At 35.7% G+C, this 6,094-nt stretch overlaps 1 long non-coding RNA gene across 1 annotated transcript; it reads right to left on the reverse strand.

The window, feature by feature from the left end:
* Positions 1-224: 224 nt before the first annotated feature.
* On the reverse strand, positions 225-2,382 carry LOC130625570 (uncharacterized). The gene is made up of 2 exons (XR_008981735.1): positions 1,918-2,382; positions 225-640 (listed from the first exon to the last, which is right to left on the reverse strand). It is a non-coding gene; the product is annotated as an uncharacterized LOC130625570 (long non-coding RNA).
* Positions 2,383-6,094: the final 3,712 nt, after the last annotated feature.

The following is a 6,094-nucleotide window of genomic DNA, read 5'->3' on the forward strand; positions in this document are numbered from 1 at the left end:
AGATATAGGAAGCCGGCTTTAACAATTTCCGCCACACTCATAAGGTCTTGTGAGGTTTTCGTTTTTCCTAGGTCCGTCTGTTGGAGATACAGAAGTGGGTACGCAGGTTCCTCGTGCTTGCTTTTGTTGCTTTTAACATGGTCATTCAAACCGCGATTTTAAGGAAAAAAGTGTGCGCATGCGCCAAAATTTTAGACTAGCAACTGATTGCAAATGAAAAAAAATTGTACAGCTATATATATGTTAAACGAAAAAGCTAACAATTTACACATTTTTAGACATTTCAGCCTAGACCAATCCCTAATCGTGAGATTTTTTACCACGAAAGTCAATCTGAATTATATAAAAATACTTTACAAATTAGGCTATTACAAGTATTTTTTTATTTCAATTCATAATCTGTATTTAACAAATATATTCTTATTTCAAACGCATCCAACAAAAAGTGGTAATTGAGTAAATCAGCAAGCTCTTCTGTTTCATCATTGTTCCATCTTTTTTTTAACCGCTTCTGTCAACAAATCTTCACATGCAAATCACGTTTGAATGACGCTTGAAATTGTGAATTGTTGGGTAAAAATTAGTTCAATGAAATCGTGGCAACATGTTTTGTATCATAGAACAATTTGGGACTGGTTCCCTAAAATGTGAAAAAACAGAAAGTACAATAAAAGCTACCCGAATCACCAAGAACCACCCAAAATCACAAAGACGCATGCATGTCCAATCGTTTTCAATCTTTTATAATTCAAAAATTTAACGGACCAGCCATCAACGTTCAATGGACCCAGGGTACCAACCTCGTACAGCCGACTTCCCGAAAAACGAAAAGTTTCTTTTTCAAGTCTCAATTATAAAATGTATTTTTTTGTACGAAAAAGTTTCATAATTCCCAACTTCTTACTAAATATAAGGTCTTCTACCTAACAGGAGTCTTTCCCTTTAAAGTTTATGGAATACACGTTCGATATCGGTTTGAGACAAAAAATTTAAAGAACGCCTACTCTGCGAAAACGAAATCACATTCGAAAAGTACTATCCAACTGCAGAGCTAGTGCGGTATCAAAGTTGAAAACTAAGTCTATTCTCGCAACAAACCTGACTCAACTCAATCGTCATCAACTGCTAATTCTGATATCAATCAGATGATCCATCGTCAAAAAAGCAAAGAAATCAAGAAATGCAAATTCTGTGCCCAGCAAACGGCAAAATATGCAATACCTGTAAAAGTAAAGGACACTTTTCTAAATAATGTCGAAAATCTAATCAAACTTATCTCAACGTAATAATAAACCAAAGAGATAATCGATCTCTCAACCAATAATACAATGGTTATATACGTATAAAATAGACACTGGTGCTTGTGTAAACGTTCTATCGATCTCTGTCTTTCAACGTCTCAGCAAAAAAGCAATGAGTGTGACATCCTACTCATATATTTTATATACATACCACACGAAAACCTGCTTGAAAAGTATCACTCTGAAATTATTCTTGAATTAATGTTGCATAGTCCTATTTTTATCTTTAATATATTATAAAAAACATTTACACCTGTGAAAAACATGTCAATTTCCTATGTGCTCATGCAAGTTTTTGAAATTTGATATCTTAAGAACTGCCCTAGATTTTTATATGCTTTTCGTTAAAGTTATGTGCAGGACTTTTGGGGTATGAGAGGCTTTATGTCGTACAGTTTTCCACTATAATGAAAGACGAGCCGTTGATAGACAAAGTAAAGTTGACATAAATTCTGTGTGCAAACAGTGGTGTTACCTGCACTTTTTACGGTATATGCAGCTTATTAGCACTCACATCACATAATTCTCTGGTTTCTGAAAGCTATGGCATGTCCACTTCTTAAGCTTGCTAAATTTAGTAATGTTTCAGAATTTGGGTATCAAAATATAATCTTACCGAAGCAGTCGACGACAATTTCTGCACACCAACAACAGAAGTACGATAGGTGTCTTTTATATATATATATATATATATTTATGTATTTATATCGTATTCACAGTATCAAATATATAGCTAGTTTAGCAATAAATCAATTTAATCAGCAAACTGCTTTTCACCAGCATGAAACTTTCTGGCTACCTAAATAAATTCCCTGGGTGGGAGGGAATTACCCTTTGTATATGTATTTCTATTAGTTTAAAACGCAATATAGCCTCGTTCTCAGAACTAAATGTGTCAAAACGAGAATTTAGGCTTTAGCCTAGATAAGTTTTAGGCGTCCAGGCTCTGGGCTGTCTCTATCTATCTATCTCTCTATCTTCCCAGGCGATTTTAAAGATTCCGCCCTCGCCGGCGGAAATCAATAAACATAAATTTTGCAACAAAATGCGGTGCAGATTCTAAAAAGAAACATCTGCTTACACCAGGAAACATCGTTTTCTTGCTTTTCTCTTACTTTTGGAATTCACGTGAAATACGTTAGAAATAGACCTATACCCAATGTCAAAAGTCGTGTCAATAAATTATGATCGTCAGAATAAAATGTTGTGCTTCTAGGTTTTTGTAAATGAATCTTTATGTGCCTTACATTTTTATTTTTAGTGATGGGACAGGTGCATGTGCAAATGCTTCGAAATTTTTGTCTGTCTGTCTGTCTATTCGTAACAGGCAAAGTGGATGTGTTCATTTTCCTATGATTTAGCCGAAAGAGTTATGTCTCATAGTATTCCTAATCGACAAATTCAACGTCAAGAAGGCAATAAGACTGATTCAACGTCAATATATGAAATTATTGAAGCCATTACAATGCACTTTGAGGCCAAATATCCTGGGAACGGACTGGTGAAGTCAGCCTTTTCACCGCGTAGGTAATTAGGGAAACCTGGGATTAACTTGGTTAAACTAAGTTTCCCGAACCTGGATACCCGAATCCGTTTCGGAGTAGATGGATTGAAAATCTTTTAAACGTAATAAAGGCAACGGGGTTTTTTTGTATTTTGGGGAGTCTTTCCGAACATCAGCAGTATTTTCTAACTCTTTTATCTCCTTAACCGCTGATCAGAACCGCGCGAGTGTATATCTTTTTTTTGGTCAGCGTTTCAAGTTCTGCACAATAAAGGACACGGAAAGAAAAAAGTTTTTTTCGTCTTGGTGGATTTTTCCTCGGCGGGCCTTATCGACTGGTCTACATAATAATAGAGAGAGTGTGTGGCAAACAAAATGGATGTGCTTATGTTCCTTTGATGTAGCCAAAATACTTTAATGGGATAAATTTTCGCGGGGATTAAAATCCGCAAAAATATGTCCCTTCGAAAATTTGGAAACAGGCCATCCGCGAAAATTTGTCCCCGCAAAATCTTTGAAAAATTGCTTGATCCGCGAAATTTTAAGCGATCTCTGGAAATGAAAAATGATGCTGACTTCTCTTGTAACGTGTTTGACGCTTTTAATTAACGATTAAGATTCAGCCTAATGTCTTGTGTTTATTCTACCTGACGTTATAGTTGTGTTGAAAGAGCTTTGAACTAAAATGCAAAACTACACTTTGTCTCGGTCGTTGTAGAAATGACCGGTGTAACGAGGGTCGATGAGACAGTGCCATTCGGCCCCGAAGCCTTTTGACAACTTATTTTACTTTTTCAAAAATTGCTATTATCACATCCGCGACATTAAGTCTCCGCGAAAAATTAGAACATCCCTCATCCACGAAAATAAGTCCCGGCGAAATGCTAAAATTTCGCGGATGAGCTTAACCGTGAAATTTAATCCCCGCGAAAATTTATCCAATTAAAGTAGTTATGTCTCAAATGTTAAATTTTCTGACGTTATGTCGCAACGTCAATGATACTAAGTTAACGTCAATATCTTTATTTAAACTAATAAAGGCATTAAAATGCAGTTATAACTTTAAGGCCAAATAACTTGGAAACAAGGTGGTGACGTCAGTCATTTTTTACCACGTCGTAACTAGGGACCACCTGGGACCAAATTAGGTTGAAGTTCCTATAGCTAAGATAACTCAACCGTGTCGAAACAGACGGTTGATGACGCCATCAAAGAACATTTAAACCTTAATATCTCTGTAACCGTGTTTGTCAAAAGTACATGATCCTATCTGATCTTGTTTAGTGTTTCAACATCTATACGAGGAAGGCAACATGTATATAAATTTCTAAAAAATTTTTTTCGGATATTAGTGGGTCCTTGCTGACTTTAGCAAAACTTATAAACGAAAAATATGTCTCTTCAAATGTATGTTAAATGTACATATTTTCAATCAAAGTTTCAAGCTCTTTACAATAGGATAACAAAATTCTAAGAATAGTTTTTGAGTCCATTACGACCCTTAATAGCTGATTAAAACAGTACGATTTTATACCTTATTTCGATCCTATTTTAAAACTCTACGCAACACAAGTAATAACTTCTATGGCTTTTTATTCACTTTTAAAGTTTAGTGATAAATAACTTGGAAACAAGTGGAGGTAACTATCGTCATTTCGAGCGTGGGGGGACTACCTGAGACCAAATTAGGACCAAATTCGTAAAGATAAGTCAACTTACCTGTTTCAGAACAAACAGATTGATGCGTCATCAAAATACCTTTAAACTCAATCTAATTAGTTAATACAAAATCGCGCACCCAATCTTGAATTGGGTGCGCTCCTCCAACCTGGGTCCCCGAATCCGTTTTGACGAACGGGTTAACAAAGTCATCCAACCAACCGTCCTTCAAAAGTTTATGTTCCTATACCTTTTTTGATCAGTGTTTCAAGATCTTTATAATAACAACAAAGGGTTGAACAATAGAAAGCACATGATCCTACACATTATTTTTATTAGCGTTTCTAGATGTCCAGAATAGAGGCCACGGGTAAATAAATTTTAAAAAGATATGTCTGTTGACAGTTTCTTGCTGACATCATCAAAATTGACGATTCTTTTTCATTTCTATTCAGCCTGAGGGGTTTTGCACGGTCCTTATCGACTATGTTATACCTTATCGGGGAAAAAAAGTCGGGGGAAGATTTTCTCAGATAAAATTAAGTCGGGGAAAAATTAAGTCACTTTTGAAAAATAAGTCACTTTTCCCCGACTAATTTTACAAATAAGTCACTTTTTCCCGACTAATATTTGATACTAGCCGGGACAACCGGTGTCGAATCGCCGGGATGAACCACAAGTAACTGTTGTTGAACGCCCTAAGGAGCGCTTAAAAAGAACTGCAAACTGTGCGAAACAGTCAGGTGAAGCGCTTTAGTACAGGTATGTAGTATGTCGTAAATCAAGTGAAGCGCATACACCATTATAATGTTGCAACTGTAACATATTTTCAAAAAATAACTTTCCCGCAACAAAGGCTAAAATAAAAACACAGTTTACAACCGTTGTAAATCCGTCATAGCAAAAACAATTGGTCAATATTATTTTATTTTGCGGAATAAGTTTTTGTAAAAGTTAAAAAATTAATCGTGACACCGGACTGAGCGCTTAGTACAGTTAAACGGTGTTACACAGGTGTATAGGGATAATACCCTTTTGAAAAAAAATTTCTTGCAGACTCTATTTAAATGAAAACACAAGAAACAGTCCTTCACTTCTTGCACAGGGCTAAGCGGTTAGTCCAGGTAAACATTGTTGCACATTCGTACAGGCGTGATTCCCAAGAAAGTTTAAAAATTAATTGTTACAGTGGGATGACCCGCATAGGCGTAACTGGCTTTTCCAAAAACAGGCTATTGTTAACACAGACCTAACCGCTTAGTACAGTTAAACAGACTTGAACAGTACCCTTCTCAAAAAAAAAAAATTATCAACTTCGGTTAAAATGACAACACAGGAAACAGCCTGTCGTTACCCCTCCAGCTAAAGCAATTGCTCAGCTATTTTATTTGCAAAAAAAGTTTTAAGGAAAATAATTAAAGATGTAGCTAGTTAACCTGCATTTGGCATAAGATTTATTGCTGAGAATATTGCCATATTAATAGCCAAACTGAATTTTTATACACTCACTTTTTAGGTTAAGATATGAGCTAGCTAAGTGGCTACATCTTCGACATAAAAATTAATGTTGGGTTGGAGAAAAACCTCCTATGCCAAACAAAATTAGTAAAAAGTAAGGCTATTAGCTAAT

The sequence above is a fragment of the Hydractinia symbiolongicarpus genome, chromosome 14 (genome assembly GCF_029227915.1).
Source record: "Hydractinia symbiolongicarpus strain clone_291-10 chromosome 14, HSymV2.1, whole genome shotgun sequence".
NCBI classification, from domain to species: domain Eukaryota; kingdom Metazoa; phylum Cnidaria; class Hydrozoa; order Anthoathecata; family Hydractiniidae; genus Hydractinia; species Hydractinia symbiolongicarpus.